The sequence below is a fragment of a genome, unplaced genomic scaffold (genome assembly GCF_019419815.1).
Source record: "Pyrus x bretschneideri cultivar Hongxiangsu unplaced genomic scaffold, Pyrus_bretschneideri_v1 Contig31, whole genome shotgun sequence".
Classification (NCBI taxonomy): Eukaryota; Viridiplantae; Streptophyta; class Magnoliopsida; order Rosales; family Rosaceae; genus Pyrus; species Pyrus x bretschneideri.
This window is the reverse complement of record NW_025999624.1, coordinates 3,576,160-3,597,509: the sequence shown is the minus strand read 5'-3', so window position 1 is coordinate 3,597,509 and position 21,350 is coordinate 3,576,160.

Sequence of the window (21,350 nt, the reverse complement as noted above, 5' to 3'; positions counted from 1 at the left end):
ATCAAGTATAATATAAGATTTTGTGGTATCCACCAATGTAAATATTTTAAATTGAAGATCGAATTCATTCATTATATTCATATAGGGTCAAAGAGTATAGCTGTAAAAAATCATCAAAATCAGAGTTAAAACAACCGTTAAATCGTGATTTTTCGTTTATAACCGTTGAAAAGTTTTGTCTCGTTTCTTGATCTCTGAATATTTTTTTTTTGCAAATTTTGGCGTATGCGATCTCGAAGCATATATAAACAAGTTTGATGGTTGGATCATTGAAATTTGTTTTATAGGATGCGTATCCCATCAAAACGATACATTAACTAACACTTAGAGTTTCTTTGGGTTAAATATTAGGCGGGAAATTAATTATTATAATTTTTTTATGTGTTTGGTATTTTTATATTACTTGATATTTTTATTTTTAATGTGTTTTATGATTTTTAATCTCAATCTTTGCCTATAATATACTATAAAAATAAATAAATAAATAAAACTTAAAATTTAAAGTTTATATAGAATAATAATTAATAAACAATATATACATATTCATTATATCTATTGCATTTTATAGTAAATTTTTTTTTAGTAGTTTAAATAATTAAGATCATCAAAATAGCATTTTTCTTATCGTGTCGAAACAGGTTACCCGCGTGTCACTCTCGTGTAAACCTGTTAAGGACCCGTTATTAACGGGTTATTATCGTGTGACCCGATAATGACCCGATTAGTTATCGTGTTGACCCGAAACCCGTTATTTTCGTGTCGTTTACGTGTCGTGTTAACGGGTCGTGTAAGAAATTGCCAGGTCTAACATTGGTCAACGAAAGTCAAATCATCGCCTCTAAGGGCATTTTCGTCAATTCACTCTTAAAATTAATAAAATATTTTGATAAAGGATTTTTGTGAAGTTAAAATAGATCCAGCCTTCATCTTCCTGCAACTTTGCAACAACAACAAAAAGGTGTGCAATTTATCTTTGTCTTTGATGCAGTGAATACTTCTTAACATGGCTATATAATATTATTTGTCTACCATGAAAATAAAAATAGGGCTAATAGGAAATCCAATCAAGAATATATCCCATTCCAAAATTTATTTCATCTGCCAAGGAAATATGATTCGTCTTCCTCATTCAATTACAACTTTCCTCGTAACATTTCAATATCCAACCATCATATGGTTATTTGTGTTGTAGTTTTGTAGACAGCGAAATTTCAATGAAATATATATGTCACAAACACATTAAATTTTGACATGTGAGGGCTTACGTGGCATATGACTCATCAAGATCGGACAAGTCTCAAGGATACAAGTCACGATCGGTGGAAATTAATATTTGATTTTAGTTTAGATTAAACAAATTAATTAATTTAAATTAAAGAAAATAGAAATGCCGAATTGGACAAGATTAATTATTTGATTTTATTTAAATTAAATAATTGATTTATTGATTGATTGATGGAAATAAATCACGAACCAAACAAATCCATCTGTAGGCAAGGCTCGGAAAGTCTATAAATACAAGGCCCCTAAGGCAAAGGAAAGGGGATCCAAAAAATCATTCAAGCACCCAGACGCTGCCAAAGCTTAAGCACCCAAATCCCCAAAACACTTTGAAGAATTCAAAAAGCTCTATGCATTCTTCACCAAACCTTCAAAGAATCATCAAGCACTACTACCCATGTCAATCCTTCAAATTGCCAAGAGTCAAAACTTGGCGGTAACCGTTCATCCGAGATTAAGTCATTGCGACCCTTGGATTAACAACCTACACATCTACACACCTTCCGGAGATCGAATAAGAAGAAACTTGTAAAAAAAGATTGTAACATGATTTTCGTGTTTACAAATTTGGCACGCTGGTGGGACAATCTCTGCGTCTCATCTCTTTCTCCATTCAAAATTCACACATCGTCGAAACTAATAGATTCATAAAGGGATCAAACTACTCTCGCCACCAAGGGAAGAAATGTCAACACTTCAGTTACAAGTGAAGAATTTGTTGGCATCACGACACGAACCAAGGCAAAGACGGTGACCATGCTTCACGCCACTTTCAAGATAGTGTTGTTAAAGAAACAAGAGGTGTGTCAAAGGAACAAGCTCGTCAATAGCCTAGCCTCTCTCGAGGCACAGAAACATGCTTTTGCACCACGCGAGAAGACTTCCTAAAGTGATGAGAGGCGTTCTTCAGCTTCAAAGAACTCAGACATAGACTCAAGCACAGGGTTATACCACGGATCACTGACTAACAACCATCGTTGGGATACTTCTTCATCATGTTGTGACTCATCTCCAATCTAAGCGATGGCCTCAATGAAGCCTCAAGTTGCACTTATGCATGCAAAGAAGAACATGACTTCTTTGCAACGAAGCATGACTTAGCTGGCATTGTCTCTTAAGGCAAGATGAATACAATCCAACACACCACTTTAGCATTATTTCCACCAAAATCACTTGAAGGTCATCGTGAGAATCAACCAGCCGTTAACTTCATCAACTGAAGCGAGTCAAAAGCTACTACTACCATGACGTATCCATTAAGTCAAGTGAAAAAGGCAAAGAAGCTTGTCTCTCGAAGCAGTGAAAGGTGCTTGCCAAAAAAAAATTGAATAATTCAGTTGAGTAGTCACCATTACATATCTTTAGTGTCGACTTAAAAGCGTGCCCATGCCTAGGTTCCATACAGGTGATGATGGTGGGGTTGATGAACAACTGGCTCAAATGGCTCAAGCAATTGAGATGCTGAGAAAGACTGTTGAGGAGAAAGACATGCAAATAGTGTCTCTCATGAGCAAGCTAGAAGAACGGCATGGTGGAGAGTTAAGCAAATGTGCACCTCATCTAGAGTGAGAGATGCGTCAAGAATTCAACTCTGACGGGAAGAAGCAATCAAAGCCTGATTTCGTTTTAGTGGCGTATTTGTCAATCCAACAACTCCAAAACATGATCACAAACACTATCAAGGCACAATATGGAGGTTCTTCCCAAGATTCACTCATGTACACGAAGAAACTTGATAATCTTCGAATGCCAACTAGGTTCCAGCTTTCCAAATTCTTGCAATTTGATCGAAAAGGCAACCCTGAACAACACATCACCCATTTCATCGGAAAATACAATAGCACTGGTACAAATGGCGATTACCACATGAAGCAGTTTGTCCGCTCACTTCAAGGTACCACATTCAACTGGTAGACAGACCTGGAACTAGAGTCAATCGACAGGTGGAAACAAATGGAGAGAGAATTCCTTAATCGCTTCTTCATCACAGGTTGCACTATTAGCATGATAGAGCTCACTAACACAAAGCAACGAATGGATGAGCGAGTGGTCGACTACATTAGCCGTTGGTGTGCTTTAACCCTTGACTACAAGGAACATCTCTCGAAGCTGTCTTCCATAGAGATGTGCACACAAAGAATGCATTGGGGTTTGCAGTACATCCTTCAAAGGATCAAACCTCGTACATATAAAGAACTAGCCACTCAAGCTCATGACATGGAGTTGAGCACTGTCCATCATGGGAAAATAGACCCGATTGCTGACTACAGAGAAGACGAAGTCCTTGAGCAGAAAATGGACAAATCCATGAGGAAGCCTACCAAAATAGTAATGGTGGTCAACACAGATTCAGTCAAAATCCCTACACGAGACAAAAGGAAGCGAACCAAAGCTTTTCATGACCAAGCGAGGCGTAAACGTACTTTGAAGGAGCTTGGGGTGAAGACTTACCCATTCCCCGACTCCGATGTGCTACCATGTTGGAGGACTAGCTCGACAAAAACGTGATCGATTTACCCGAGTACAAATGGCCGGAAGAGATGAATCGCACCGACAACCCAAGATACTACAAGTACCATCGGGTCATCAATCATCCGGTTGAAAAATGCTATGTGCTAAAAGAACTCATAACTTACCAATACGTTCAAGAAGAAGTCATCTGAAATCGAGTACTAGGCGTAATATCCTGCAAATAAAAATTAACTTTGCACAATAGACTGGTTAAATGAACTAGTCAAATGAACTAGTCAACTAGTAACAAGTTAGTCAGTGATATAAAGGGCAGCTGTAAGAACAAAACATAACTGACCAATACGTTCAACCAGAGTCTGCCCAGATTAGTTTCACAACAATAATTCCTAAGCTTGAACACATTTACATATCAGTTCATTATGCAAATAGTAATGACAAAGCAATTATGAATTAAAGTATGTTGCATTAACTAATCAAGCTCTCTAGTCAACTAAGTATAGATTCGTCAGTTGATCAAATGTAAATCTACGAATCAAACTTAGTTCACTACGAGTTATGTTAGTCAACAACAAATCAATTCATTACTCATAATATGCAGTGTAAACTTAGTCTCTCACACATATCAAATAACAATTCTTAGGATGCATGAAACATATGCAAGTAAATAAGATATGTGGACAAATTAAGAGACAAAGAACACAAGAAGTTTTTGGCCAGAAAACCCCACCTCTAGGTTAAAAAACCAAGGACTCTCCACTAAGAGTCCAATCCACTAGTGAAAACGAGACTCTTACAAAGTAACCACACAAGCTCAATTCCTAGATCCCTATCTACGAAGCAACTTATGCCTTTATGCAACCTTGCCTTTCACGAGATGAACTCCTTTAGTCTTCACGAAGTGGCAACTTCTCCTGAGCTCTTCACCTTGTGGCACCGAGACCCAATCAACTTATGCAAATGATATTATGATGAAGTTGATGCAAATTTGGATTCATTATCTAATCAGTTTCACCAGTCAAACATTTGAAAGATGAAACTTACATGAATCCAAAAAGTGGTTAGTTCAAAGATTTGAAACTTATAAAAACTTGACTTGAACCAAAGATCAAAACCACAAAAGCAATGCTACCCTAATATGCAATGATGTGGGTGTTTAGTGCATAGATGTGATTTTGTGGCTAGGGTTTTCAAGTGAGAACCAAAGGGCAGCTCTAAGCTAAAATCAACCTTTTCTGAAAATGTAAAACACCTAGCCAAAACAAATGAGCATATAAAACGAATTTAAGCAAGCAATTTCAAAGGTAGGTTTAGAAATATTCAATGAAATGACCCATAAAATATGCTTGATGCTCCTAGGAAATCTGAGATGGAGATGAAAAATAAAACTTTCAAAATTTTCCAATCTCAAACCCCAAAAACCAAATGAAGTCTAGCTTGAACTTTATAAAGAGGGTTTAAAGTTCAAACAGAAATGGGACCAGAAAAGCCACGTGTCATGTGCAAAATCAATATGGAAAAATCTAGGCTGAAAAACCATTTTTGGGAAAAAAAAGCTATCAGAAAGCCCATGTGGTTGTCGTAAAGTATATGCCCAGCTCGTGTGAAAGCAATGAGAAATTTTGACTAGACAGAACCACTAGACAGAATGAATTGTAAATAATGGCATGAAATGCATATGTATGAACAAACCTTTTATGAGAGAAGTTAAGTCTTGAAGTGATATTTCCAGCAGCAAGATCCCAAAGTAGCATTTTAACCCTAAATTTAATTAGGGCATGATGGTAAAGTTTACAACATTTGACAAGGGAAGCTAAACAATAAATCTAGACTTCATATTATCAACCTAGGTCTTGATGATGTAGTGGAGTCAAAGCATACCACCGTCACTTTTGGCTCATTCGACTCAACATCCTCACCTTGATCGTTGGGGGCATGCTCCAAAACCATGCCAGTTAAGCCTAGTGAAGTTGAAGGATGGACTCTTGTTACTCCAAAAAAACTGTGCAAGAAACATATGCCTTGTTTACAGGCTGACCAATCAAAGAGGAGGCAAAGAAGCTCTTGTCAACCTCCAAAGCGACATGAAAATGTTGAAGACGATGAAATTTCAACACAAAGATTGTCCATCCCCATCACGATGTGCAATTTTTTCCCCGAAGACTTCTTCAATCAATTGATCAAGACTCATTGCTACAAATTTTGTGAGGAACGCCTCTGTAAGATCGCTTGACAAATTCACATCAAAAGCTCCTTGCCTGGACGAGCTAAAACTACACCAGGCGCAAGCTAATACTGCACTAGGCACAAATGCTCCTGCAGAAGCTGAAACTGCAACTGCATAAGGTATCTAATGCTCCTTGCTTGCACAAGCTGAAACTACAAAATACATCGAATCTAAGCCAAACGCTCTTCAGCTACATGAGCTAAAACTGTACTAGGCATAAGTGCTTCTTGCCTACATGAGCTAAAATTACAAACGGCCGAATCCACACCAAATGCTCCTCGTCCGCACGAGCCTAAAAGACGACATCAAAGTGCTCCTCGTTCACACGAGCCTAAAAGGCAACACCAAAACGCTCCTCGTCCGCACATTAACTATGTCTCCAAATTTCGTTGAAATAAATATGTCTCAAACACATTAAATTTTGACATGTGAAGGCTTACGTGGCTTATGACTCATCAAGACTGGACAAGTCACAAGGATACATGTCACGATTGGTGGAAATTAATATTTGATTTTAATTTAGATTAAACAAATTAATTAATTTATATTAAAGCAAATAGAAATGCCAAATTGGGTAAGATTAACTATTTGATTTATTTAAATTAAATAATTGATTGATTAATGGAAATAAATCACGAACCAAACCACAAATCAAGTACAAATCCATCCATAGGTAAGGCTCGGAAAGTCTATAAATACAAGGCTCCCAAGGCAAAGGAAAGGGGATCCAAAAAATCATTCAAGCACCCAAACGTTGACAAAGCTCAAGCACCAAAATCCCCAAAACACTTTGAAGAATTCAGAAAGCTCTCTTCGTTCTTCACCAAACCTTCAAAGAATCATCAAGCACTACTAGCTGTGCCAATCCTTCAAATTGCCAAGAGCCAAAATCTCGCGGTAAATGTTCACCCGAGATCAAGTTATCACAATCCTTGGATTGACAACCTACACATCTACACATCTTCCAGAGATCAAATCAGAAGAAATTTGTAAACATTGTAATCCTACAAATTCATTAATACAATACAATTACTTTGTACACGTGTTCTTGTCTCATTTGTCACATGATTTTTGTGTTTACAAGTTTTGTTGTAAAAAATCCATGTGATAAACATTATACATGCAATTGTGATGACTTACTTCACCAAAGCAATGGAGGGCTTCCTCCCTCCTTGTTCACATTTGCCGAGTTTACCACTTTAGTTTTTTCCTCCCAAATTTTACCTTCTTGCAATCATTAAATAGCAAACAATAAACTACTCAACATTGTACAGTTAATCACATAGTGGAAGTCAAGAGAATCCTAATCGCCCAATCTCCATAGATGTAGTATACTTTGGCTGCAAATCCACAAGAGTCGAATAGGCTTCTAAGGTTTTTGTTGTTTGAGCAAAATACCCCGTTTTGTTCGTTTTAAGTTTTAATCGTTATTTGTTTATTTATTATACTAATTATAGTCCACGTTAACATTTATCATTTAATGATTAAAAGTGGAGTCAACATCACTTTTAATTAGGATCATTGGATGTCATAAAATCTAAAGGCTCAAAAGAAATGTAAAAATATTTATCTCTTGATCTTATCCCATATATATATGTGTGTGTGTGTGTGTGTGTGTGTGGTGTGTGTGCGTGTGTGTAGATGCTTGTGTGCTTAGATGTGCAGAGATCTATAATATACTAGTCTCCTTGCACGTGCTCATGCGAGTACTGAAGGCTCTTTTATAATTACAACGTTCTATGCACGACTTACTCAATTTAAATGTATTTATCTACGTACATTTGAAAAATGAATTAAAGATTAAAAGAATGAATGTAACCTTATCATATATTTGATGGAAGCAAAATCTCTTTGTACACAACATTTCTTGTGAAGACTCCCATAAATTAACAAACACATAAAACACAATAAAACAACATAACACGCTAATAATTAACAAACCGACGAAACATGAAAGCACAATATTTCGAAACTCTTTTTTTTCACAACTTGCAAAGTTGGAATTTTTCAAACATCTGCATTTGTCAAAGGAACTGATCACATTATATCCACTGAAAAAAAAATTGTTTTTTCAGAGACTGTAGATAACCTTTTGTTTTTTCACAGCTCTGAAGTAAATTAGTCACACACAAATGATAAATAAATTAGGCCAACACTATTAGTAACCCAAAAAAATTGCAGAAAAATCAACAAAATAGCAAGATATGAGAAATCAAAACCACAAAACCCGAATATTACAATGATCCTTTTTAAAAAAATAAAAAACTAAAACCATTGCATAAGTCATAAATTACACCGGGAAGAAAAATTAAGAGACCTTTGCAAATTGCAATTAGTCATAAACCTAACATTTATAAACAGTAACACTTTTCATTGCAATTTTTTTCCCGTTACATGTTTCAACATAGAATTATTTCTCTGTTTTTTCAAAGCTTAAAATATCACTAACCTACAAAGAAAACATCCAACCATTCTCTATACGCGATAACCAACCACATAAATTTTAACCCATAACACTTACTTCACGACACAATTTACCATCTTGCCTGTTCTCATCTTCTCCCTAACCAAATAAAAAAGGGTATCCCTAAGTAAATAAAAAACTCCAATTTATCTTTTCCAAGCTGTGATAACATGATTTGAAACAACAGCAAATAACAATTAACAAAACCAAGCCAACAGTAATGAAACCAAACAAAATAAAATCACAACTAAAATTAAAAAGTTCAAAAAATGATTACCAATTAATAAATCTTGAATGATATAACCAAGTCTTATCATTTTTTACCTTCTTTTATGACGCTTCACTTGACTGATTAAAAGGCTTCACTTCTTTTATGCTTGGTTATACAAAATAATTCTATGTTGTATCATTCACTTTTGCGAGGCTTTACTAAAAAACAAAGAACAACAATTAAGTATTTTGTATTTCCTATGAGCAATCACATAAATTCCAAGTTATTCAATACATTCATAAAACAACATGAAACACATTTAATGTTCAGATCATACAAAACTGAAACCTCAGAATATGCAAAAAGAATTATTACTTTCTTACATAATAGCCTAAAAAGAATAACTCTAAATTACTTATCTTTATTACGAAAATGTTATAATAGCAGAGAAAAAGGCCCCAAAAAATGAAGACCCACAACTCCTGGAATAAAAAAGAAAACCAAATGATACATTCAAACCACCAATCTAAACAACACTCACGAAAAAAGAATTCACAAACAAAACCCATGTAAACACAGAGAACGAATCCAAAAAGGGAACCCAACACATGAAGAAAGTCAAAAAACCATCACAATTAAAATAAAAAAGTTGAATAACTCATTACCAATTAATAAACCAATAACCAAAATTTTGCATTCTTTAATTTGTTCGAAATTAATTTCTTCTCAGTCTTTTTTCAACTCTGATAAAATCTCCAAAACACAAAAAACAGCAGCTAACTATTTTTTATACCCTGTAAACAACGATATACATCTTAACCCATTTAACATATTCATAAAATAACATCATGGACATTTATGCACCAGATTATATAGAAGTGAAGTATCACAACATTCATAAAAAATTATTACTTTGTTAGAGAAAAGCTTGAAAAAATGTAAATTACTCACCTCTATCACAAAAATGTTATAACAGCAGATAAAAAAAAGGCCAAAAAAAGGAAAAGCCGCACCTCCTGAAATTAAAAATAAAAAAATAAAAAAAAACAAACGACACATTCACAGTATTAATCTAAACGATCTCCAGAAGAAAAAAAAAAAAAGAAATGAACAAACAAAACCCATGTAAATATACAGAACAAACCCAAAAAAAAATGAATTAAGCTACAACAGAGATGATGCAGTTCCTGCGGTCCCTGCTAAGGGTTTTCTAAGGATGAAAAGTGAGAATAACTTTCTCTCTTTTTCTCTCTAGAATAGCCGGCTACCATGGGAGAGTTTACTAGCATCTAACTCTTCCATGGCCACTCATCTTCTTCCTCAACCATCCTTGGTGTCGGAACTTAGAGGTCTCCAACTTTGGGGACTTTTGGAGAACCCAATTCTTCCACCCATATCCAAGAAGACATGGAGTCAAGAAGCCAAGTTCCTCCTTCCACATCCATGGAGCCAAGGAGTAAGGTGACAAAGGAAAGAAGGCCCTCACATGGGTGATTAACCTTTGCTAAGCAAAGAGGTGCTTCAAAGGTATAAAGAAATCTCAACTCTTTCTCTTAGATCTTAAGTTGATATTGGTTCATCATAACTACTAGGCTTTGAATTTCATGGGTAAAGTTTTGTTTTGAGTGCATACAAGCATGATTCTGCCTTTAATTGTTAATTGCATGTTGTAGATGTTGCTCAAATGAACTTGTTCTTCACAATTTTTCCTTCAAGTGGTATCAGAGCCTAGGTCTAGTAGTTGGTGAATCCTTTTGGGTTTTGTAGTTCATAGTCTTTGATTTGAATGTTGTAATTGTTACAAGCTTTATTCTTGCTTCATATGAGCATGAATTTTGGAGCTAAAATTTGGTGCCTTTTGTTTGGGGAAATTCGGCCAAATCCATGGGTGGATTTTTTGGGTTCTTGTTTGTTTTGTTAAAAGTGTTTTAAAGTGACATTAGGAACCCCTAAGTACCCTAGTATGCTAATATGATATTTCCCTTAAGTTTGAGAGGTTTTGGGGTGTTTTTAGGTGAAAAAATGTTCATGGAGCTCTTATGGGTTTTCATGGATGTTCTTCATTGTTCTTGTTATGTTCATAACCAAGAACAAAAAGTTTGTTGTTTTGATTCATAAAGGTGTTTGGTTATTTGTTAGGTAGTGATGGATGGTATGATTTTTCAAACTACACCCATACCTTTTCTACTATTCACACCATACCAATCACTTACAACTTTCAAGCACCTTTCAAACCACAAATCAACTCATTCACACTACCATGACCGGCCACCCTATTAAAGTAGGGTACTTTTGGGGCTTTTATGTAATTACATAAAATTTTGATATTTTTGTGTATTTGTACTTTGACCCGAAAGTTTACATTTTTACGTAAAGGCCCAAAATCACTAAAGGACAAATTTTTTTGCTCCTTTAATGAAGTTTTTTTCTTGTGTTTGTTGAAATTTTTGAGATCTAGTTGTAATTACATGAAGTAGTGGACTTTTGTGTTTTTACAAAGTGACCTCAAAAGTTTATGTTTTGCAATATAACCCAAATTGAGGTTATTGCATTTGGCCCAAATTAGTTGAGAACAAAATAGTTTTGTATCTTTAAATGAGAATTGGATTTTCATTTAATTTAGCTCCATCTAAATCAATTCTATGGATACAAAAACCAAATGACCATGTTGCATTCAAGTTTAATTAGTTAAAGCGTTAATTAATTAAAGAAAGGGTGATTATGAACCTAAGCCTACGATAATTGAGCTATGTGAAAGGCCGTCTCTCAAATTTGTTTGAACCATGGGAATGTGTAGATTAGATTTTGGTTGTAATTTGATATGATCAAATGTTGTAAAAGAGCATAAGCTCTTCTTTACTTTAAGGTACTCCATTCTTGTTTTATTTGATATGCATGAAATTGGAGTAGTAGGGTCCAACGCCCAATAAGAAAACACGCCTTAATGTGATTAAACGCGTAACTAAAATCAATTACCATCCCTAGACTGAGATCCAACACTAGGCTTGTGTTGGATCGAATCAAAGGTTCATAGTCATCCTAAGGCCCTAAGGCAACTATATAGTCCATCAATGAATGCAAAGCTTATGTTAGTATACCATATACTCTTACTTTAAAAACCGTTTTACAAGTATAGTGGGAGTATCATATACTACTAAAACAATCACATGGACCAATAATTGTAATTTGACCAAAATTGTTTTAATGAGATTAAAATAAAGCTTATATGTGATGAGACCTAAAAACCCTCAACCAAACCATTATTAAGTTGATAAGCGTGAGAGTGCTTTGAACACTCTTTCGTGGCCTTCCATTATGGTAGGCTCCAATCGTTTGTGTCTCATACACCGTATTCGTCCAGTTTCTGGGGTATACAAAGTATGTGCTTACATTCAGGAGAAGCCTATAAACATATGATGAAGTGAAGATAGGCAATGAGTATGGTCAATATGATATTCTTTTGAGGCCATTCTTGAACCCCTACTTGAACTAGCATGGTGGGAATGACTTAACTAAGTGCAATGGTGCCAATAAGATATTCTTCTGAGGCATCATTCTCTAGAGGCCAAACTAGATAGGTAATTACAAAAGTTGTACATGGCTAAATTGTTATCCTCTCATCATTATTGTTGCTAGCCAATATGATATTCTTCTGAGGTAGGCTTGGTAATGGTGAGTCTCTCATACCCTACTAAGAGTTTCTTCCCAAACTCTGGAATTCCAATGAGGGATATGGAATTTGTCAAAAATAGTGGGTGGTGTTATTTGATTTAAGGACCCAGATCAAATGGCTTAGAATCAATCAATTTATATCCGTTATGAACTTGTTTACCGATATATTTGCAAACGCTATCCAAAATTTGACAAAGAAAAGCCAAGGGCTTTAGTTTCCATACTTGGTGCCACAATCCCATAGATTATCTTGATTTGATTGTAATGTACCTAAGTAGTCTCATCCTCACAATCTTCCTATTGATAATGTATCATTGGAAGAACATGTTAGATAAGTCTATCATAAAGAGGACAACATTTTTAGTGTCATAATTCTTTCATTACAAATCGTTGTATGAAGAAATAAGAGTTGCTTTGAACAACCCTTAGTTAACGCAAACACTAGTGCTTGTTTCTTTGTTAAATGAACAAGGAACTTGAGAAGTAAGCACAAGGGCATGGACACTTTATGTGCCATGATTCTTCACTTGCAAATTGTTGTATGAAGAAATAAGAGTTGCCTTGAACAACTCTTGAATGTTTGTAATCTTGTTTAGAACAAGATGGTTAGTTAACAAAAATAGTCCATCAATATGGACTTATGATGATTTTGAATCATTGAGTGTTGAAGTGTTAAACCACTTCATGAGACGGAAACTAGGCTAGGACTTCACCTTTGTGTCCCTATCCAAATGGTTCACTAAGTTTATAGTAAATTATATGGTGAACAATAATGGCACGCTTTCCAAATCGTTTGATGTGTATAACACAAATGAAATAAGTTTCAAGAGAGATAGTGAGAGTTTAGGAACCATGACTATTGTAGTCATTGGAGAAGTCAAATGAAGAAGGCAAAATAACTCCATGGGAACAAACTATCTTTATGAAGGATGAACATAGGAAGGGGTATTTGCAAGAAATATCTTGCAAGTGTCAAGAGCGCACATTTCAAAGGTGTTGTAATTTATTCTTGAATAGTTCAAAACAGTTAGTTCTCCTACTTGAATGTTTGATTATGTATTAGTAACTATGTTTTGCAATCATTGTAAAAGAGTGACTAATAAAGAAGTAGAAGATTGATGAGAGAAGAGAAAGTACTTCACATTCGGAACATGGATGAAGATATAGATCTCTGCGAAAGCATATAGTACTTACTTCCTCATATGAGCTACCAAAGAAATTGGAAAACCAAAGTTTGTCTTTACATTCCAATTTGAATAAGAAACTTAATTCCATCACTATAGTTTTAAGAGATGGATAAATGTTTTGTTTGACAAAACATTGTTCTTTATTAATGAATGATTGGATTATAGTAATCCAATTAATTGTCTCTATATTGTAGAGATGATATGATAGTATTAGCTGTTTAGAATATAACGATGCTTAAAAAGGTTACAAGGTAGTGACTAACCCTACTGAGTTGTGACACCTCTAAAACATAAATTACAAGTTGGTCATAGATGGATGCTTTGGATCGTTAGATCCGGATCCAATGCCTTCTTATTAAAATTGTATAGAGGCAAAATGTTTGAATCTTTATTCTTTTGAAAAGAAGAAAGAATCACAAAGTTGTTGAGGTTAATTCACTTAGATATTAGTGGCACTTGTCCACAACATAATACTACTCATGTTGCATGACATTCACCGAAGATCGCTGTCAGTTGGACTATTGTTTATTTTGATTAAACACAAGTCCGAATACTTTGCAAGATTCAAAGAATTAATGAATGTAAGTTGATGAGTAAGACGTCTAAAGTATTTACCTCCTTATATTTGATCCAAGGAAAAATAACACTTTAGAAGAGTTTCCTTGAAAGATATCAAGGAAAGTAGCATCAAATACCCATATATAGGATATATATTTCTAAGACAATATGATTGTCAATTAGAAGATCTTCCAAAATTTTCATGACTCCATAGGATGTAGTTGGAAAGAAAGACAAGTCTTAAGCGTGTTAAGATTTGAGGTTGTGTGCTAATAAGCAATATTTGCTTGAGAACAATCTTGTGGGATATCCTTAAATTAACCTTTGGATATCACTTCTATAAACCAACTAACAAATGTTATTTTATTTGTTGGGTAGTTTATTGTAATCGTACAATAAGATTTGCCTAAGATAGAGCAAATGAACGAGAGATAGAACTCAAAGAATGGGTTCTTTGAGAGACAAGATGATAATCAACAAATATAACAACCTAGTTCCTACACCACAAGCTCCAAGGTAGTCGAGAAGGATCTATAAACCATCTCAGTTGAATGGTTTGAACTTTATGACTATGTCATAGAGTTACACCTCTTAATTCGAAAGAGATAAGAATGAAAATCCTTATGACTACATTGAGTGTATATACGACATATACTCCAGGAAATGGTATACTACCATTTGACCTGAAATAATGAAACTTTCATAGATAATTGGTAGCTTAAGGTGACTACAATCAACGAGATTGGTTGTCTTGGAAGAAACCATCTTTAACGTAGTCTTGGTTTCTATTAATTCAAAGATTGCTAGCTACAACTAAATGGTGATTCAATGTTTGGACATAATATGGGTTTCCCGAACCATTATCAAGATAGTCTTGATAATATATGTCTAAAACTAGGAATCACAAGACATGTAAGTTGTAGAGATCCATCCATCATGAATCTTAGCAAGCTAGTGGGAGCTATAAGTATCTTATGAGAAAAAGATCAAATAGTTTGGTTTCTCATTAAGATGTAAATGAATCTTTTGTTTACTAGGTTTACAAGAGATTAGTGGGAGTTAATCATATTCCTAAATTTGAATATATATATATATATATATATATGTATGTATGTATATATGTAGATGATATATTAATTTTGGAAATGAAAGGAATTCTTCTTCGTTAAAGTTATGACTTTAAACATTCTATAACGATAGAATGTATATGGGAGACATAGTCTATATGCAGTGAATGGAAATCTATAATGATAGATTTCAGGATATAATTGGATTATATCTATCCCTAATGATAGACAAATGATGCTAGGAAGTTTCTCATATGATGATAAACTTCAATCAGAAGGACAATTCTAGTGAGACTAGGAAGTTGCTCTGACAATATCAATGCAAGCCCACGATCAGAACCATGGCAACTGTCAAGTGAGTCCTTAAGTATTTAAGAAATACTAAAGGATAGATTCCTCAAGAATGAGGAAGAATTAAAGTAATGCAATGGAAGCGTAAATGTATTATATTATGAATCTAATATTGTATCCATCAATGGAGAATGAGTCCACTGAAAGCGATCAACAAGGAGTTCTCATACTCATGTCACATGATAACTCATGGTTGGGATAATGCAAAGTAGTCATTTGACCTGAGGCATTATAGTTGTCTTGTGGTTAGGTCCTTGATCTTTGATTATGTCAAAGTCACTCTGTAAAAGGGTGTCCACAACATAGTTAGGGTTAAGCCACTTAGTCATGGAGGCAGGTGAATGTACAACAAAGGATCTCCAACCTTCAAACCGTTTAAGGGAGAATACTCTATGATATGATTAAGAATCTCTGGCCAGAGTATGAATGAGATTTAGGAAGTCGTTCTAAATCACATTCAAGGTAATCATATAAGTAAGAGAATCACATTGGATAGTAGACATGAATAAACTATCAAACCAAACAATGTGGTCAAGAATATTGTATTAGAGAAAGACCGTATTGTATTGTAATCCCAAACTGAATAGGTTCTCCAACCTCTTCTGATTAGCTTGGATAGTTATGACATACTGCTAGGTGTCACTCATTGTTTGTGGAAGCCTTAAAGGTGTATAATCACTAAAGGGAGAATTGAAATGAAGTTTCAATTCACAATCAATTTGAAGAGTTCTAATCGCCCACTGCCTCGTTAAAAGGAACCTAATGGATCGCACACCGTGTAAGGTAATGTTTGAAGGATTTGACGGAGATGAGTAAGGACAATTAAATGGTTTAATTGTTTATGGCAATGATTAATTAATATGTTAATTAATCAAACAAGTAAGTTCATTTTAAACCTTGAGTTAGTGTTGGGCCTTAAAGCCCAATGGGCTTCAAATCGTCAAGCCCATTAGCTTAAGTTGTATGACAACTTAACAACCAAAATTCAAGAAGCCCAAAACAACCCAAAGGCTTGGGAAAAACCGGCCATAGAGAGAGGAAAAGCCTTTTGGTCCAAGATGCACACAAAAGTTGAAAGCATAGAAGAGGTATCTTCCATCCATATCCAAGAAGACATGGAGCCACGAAGCCAAGTTCCTCCATCCACATCCATGGAGCCAAGGAGCAAGGTAACAAAGGAAAGAAGGCCTTCACATGGGTGATTAACCTTTGCTAAGCAAAGAAGTGCTTCAAAGGTATAAAGAAATCTCAATTCTTTCTCTTAGATCTTGAGTTGAGTATTGGTTCATCATAACTACTAGGTTTTGAATTTCATGGGTAAAGTTTTGTTTTGAGTGCATACAAGCATGATTCCGCCTTTAATTGTTAATTGCATGTTATAGATGTTGCTCAAATGGACTTGTTCTTCATAATTTTTCCTTCAAACAGTTTGCTAAGAAACTCAATGGGGTGGTGGTCCTGTGATAACACTGCACCAGTACCGTTATTGAAGGCATCACATTCAATGGTAAGTGACTTGGTGAAATCTGGAAGAGCAAGAACCGGCATGGACCACATCGCTTTTTTGAGAGCAGAGAAGTCATTGTCGGCTGCAGTGGACCACTTAAAGTTGTCTTTACGCAGTAAGTCCGTAAGAGGTCTGGCGATAATCCCAAAATTACGAACAAACTTGAGGTAATATCCCGCGAGTCCTAAAAACCCCTGAAGGGCAAAAATAGTGGAGAAAGTTGGTCAATCAACAATGGCTGAGATTTTAGCATAGTCCATTGACACTCCATTTTCCGAGATTACGTGACCCAAATAAGCAATCGAATGTTGGCCAAAAAGGCACTTTGAAGGCTTCAATTTCAACTGATGGTGGCATAAAATCTCAAACACAATAGTTAAATGAGCCACATGTCGTTCCTCTGAAGCACTAAAAACCAAGATATCATTAAAAAAAAAAAAACAATGATAGATTTATGCAACAACAGCTTTAATATAGAATTCATCAAGGCCTGAAAGGTAGTTGGCGCGTTCGTAAAGTCCGAAGGGCATGATAGTGAACCGTAGTGCCCTTCTTATGTCCGAAAAGTAGTTTTGGGAATGTTGGCCTCGTGCATTCATATCTGATGATATCCTGAACGCAAGTCCAATTTTTAAAATATGACTGCACCTTTTAATTCCACTAGTAATTCATCAATAATGGGAACTGGAAAGCGGTATTTAATGGTGACGGAATTCAAGACCCTATAATCCACACATAATCACCAAGAATCCGCATCTTTTGGAACCAACAGTGCGGGCAACGAGAAATGACTAAAGCTAGGTTGGATGATGCCCACTGATAACATTTCTGCAACTTGCCTTTCGAGTTTCGATTTCTGAGCATGGCTATAACGGTAAGGCCTCACATTGACATGACCCATCCCAAAAGCAAAAGGATACGATGATCAATTTCTAGGTGGGGTGGTAATGTGGTAGGTGGGGAAAAAAAGTCTTCATATTGGAGAAGCATGACCTGCAGGATGTCCGACGTAGGCGATGCTTTAAAAGGTGATGTAATGAGACTAGATATTTGATGAATAACACTGACTGGATCACTAAGAGAAGAGTTCCCAGACTTTGATGGTACGAACGAAATTGAAATGGCAATGGAAATTCCCACCAACCTATAATTTGTCCTGTCAATCAAGAATTCCATGATCTTAAGAAGAAAGTTCCATCCAAAGAAACCCAAGGTCTCTAAACTAGTCAACGCCAAGTACCATGTCACAACTCGCAACCGCGAAGAGGTGAAAATTCCTCCTGAATGTATAACCATGTATCCACACTAAGACATCGAGAGCCAAACCTGTTGTACAAAAATAGTGACCTGTCGCTACCATGACAACCTCACTAATCGATGAATCAATGGTCAAACCCAAGCAGGCAGCCACGTGAGGGTTGAGGAAACTTTGGTCAGCTTCAGAATCAATAAAAATGTGACACGGGGTATTGAGTATAAGCCTCTTCAACCGCATAGCTCTACCGTGAGAACGCTTACAGGCCGAAATAGCATGGAGAGCAATAGGGTTCTTAGGTTGTTCCACCAAAATTGAAGCAAAGGAAAGTAGGGTCATCAAGCTCCGGCAACAGATCCTAAACTTCATCCTCAACAAGAAGTAGGAGAATATAGGATTGGCGACATTGGTGACCAGGCTTATATTGATCATCACAATTAAAGCAAAGGCCATGTTCTCGACGTGCTCACATTTCCGTCTGAGTAAGGCAGAGCACATGCTTAATGGGGGGTAGGGTAGGTGCTAGTTGAGGGGAGTGAGACACGGAAAGTTGCATTGAGTGGATGGAAGGAGGTAACGGAATAGGTTTGGAAGTGGTGGCAGAGGAACGTGAAAACCCGGGGTGAAAAAAGGAACGATGCCCTTGTTTGGTCTCTCAAATCCGAGTGAGCTCAATCACATGGGCAAGAGACGTCGACCTTTGTGTCACCACATCATCTTGCAGTTCATCTTTAAGGCCCCCTAAAAACGCTCCCAAAAGCTAAGCATCTGACCAATATGGAGTTCGACACGAAAACCGAATAAAATGACCCACATACTATTTAACTGATCCAGTTTGGGATATGTGAGAAATGGCCATATGAAAGTTCAAAGAATCTGCAAGCTTAAAACGTTACAGCAATTAGGTTGTGAAGGTCGCCCATGAAAAGAGGGGAAAACGCATTTTAAACCACCAAAGCCAATGGGTAGCATCCCCGCTAAGATGTAGACCGGCGACTATGACACAGCGGCGATCCTCGATCTCATGATAATCGAGAAATTCATTAACCATTGCAATCCAACCATATGGATTGTCCCCAAAAAAGCGAGGGAACTCAATTTTCAAATGCTTAGGCATATTGAAAGTAGGGGGAAGGGAGAGGATAAGGGTGGGAGGAATAGGGATCGTGGTCCAGCGGAGGTAAAGTGGAATCGCCGGTAAAATGAGGGAGATATCTGGTTGTGGGAGGGATGGCTAATGAATGGGAAAATGAGTGAAAGGGTGGTGTGGCGTAGGAGAGGGACGAAGGTCCAGCCACCAAATAGGATATGGATGGGTGGGTGGTAGGGATTGGGTGGGAAGGGAAAGTCCCCCATATGGGTTGGGGATGGGTGGTATGGATGTTGGGAAAAGGGGTAGACCCAAGGAAAACTAGTATGGAACCGATAGGGATCTGTGAAAGGGTTTGGTTTGGGGGCTGGGTTTTAAGCGAACGAAGCTCTTGGATCATTATCTGTTGAAATTGTTCCTGCCGAACTCAACTAAATGACAGATCCGCGAGAACTTGTTGCAAAACGGGGATATGGCGTTGTAGGTCATCTTGGCGGAGGTTCATCATGGTCACTGTTTCATTAAAGTCATGGAGTTGATTGAAAACTTCTTGTTGCTGAAATTCCTAGAGTTCGTCCGCCTCTGTGACATCATCCACCATCATCGATGCCTTGCTTTTGCCCATGGAAGAAGCCAGGCTATGGATACCAAATGTTAGGTTTTCAACCACACATGGAAAGAAAGATCAGAGTAAAGGGAAATGCAAAGAAAGCTAAAAGGGTTAATTTATTTCATACTCTTTCACAGACTACAAAAGGGACGTGTATATCCATCAGCCACAACAAGACAAAAGACTTGGTGCTAAGTCACCACCTACAACTAATGCAATTACAATGGGAAGTAATTAGCTTAGGAGGGTGTAGTCAAATTAATATTTCATAGGATTTTAATAGAATTCAAAATTTGGGTGTAGTTAATTAGATTTTAAAAAAGCATTTTAAAGGACTTTGAAATCATAGTATAGTCAAATTAGGATTTAAAATGATTTTGAAGAATACATCAAAATTCAGGAGTAGTCAATTACAATTTTAAATAATACATCTAAATTCAAGTATAGTGAAAATGTCAAAGATTTGTTAGGATTTTAATTAGTGAAGGATTTAGATGGATTTGAAGGTGGGTGGTATATATACCAAAGAGCATCAAGAATCCAACCCTCCCTTTCATACGATCGCCTTCAATCTCGCTGTTCAAACTATAAACAAACAAATTCCAAGGTAATGGATTGCAATATAGTGTAGGCCAAGGTCATTGCAGAGAAGAAGATGTAGAGCAAGAATTTCGTGGCAACCCTTTGGATCCATTCACCAAATCATCAAAATTGACCAAGCCAATATCACAACCCATATTCTAATTCCAAAACCCACTTCACATAAACCAAAACCTCCATTTTTCCAACTTGCCCAACATTTCTAAAAAATTCAATATTCACTTAAAATTTCATAGAAAGTAACTTAAAAAATAGGTTCACATTTTCATGCCAAAGCTAGGGCTTTATGTATCGAATTTTCTTCGATACTATCAGCTTTTAGTGTTTCAACCATTGGAAGGCACTCTCTTTGGAAGTCATTGAAAGGCACACAAGAGAGGAAAATGGGCAGAGGAAGAAAGAAATTTCTTGAATTTTTGTTAATTGAAGGGATGGAATCACTCTTTTTTTATTTAATTTTTTTTGACATAAAAAATTATTTTCTTTTTGAAAATCTTAAGAAATCCATAGAAGACAGTCCATACAAATCTACAGAAATCTATATGGAAATCTATATAAATCTGCCAAAATCCATGTAGAATTGTGAAGTTTATTAAAATCTTTTGAAATATGTCATATAAAAAAAATCTATTAAAATCCTCTGAAATCCAAATTGACTACACCCTTTAGTGACACTGAGTTATGGTAAGGCCCATCACCTTCTTTGGAAGAAGACTGATGAATGTTGGGCACAACGTTGCCGTTGCCGATAATCACAATCCCCAAAAGCTTCGTAAACTCCTCGTCGTTTTGCACCGCCAG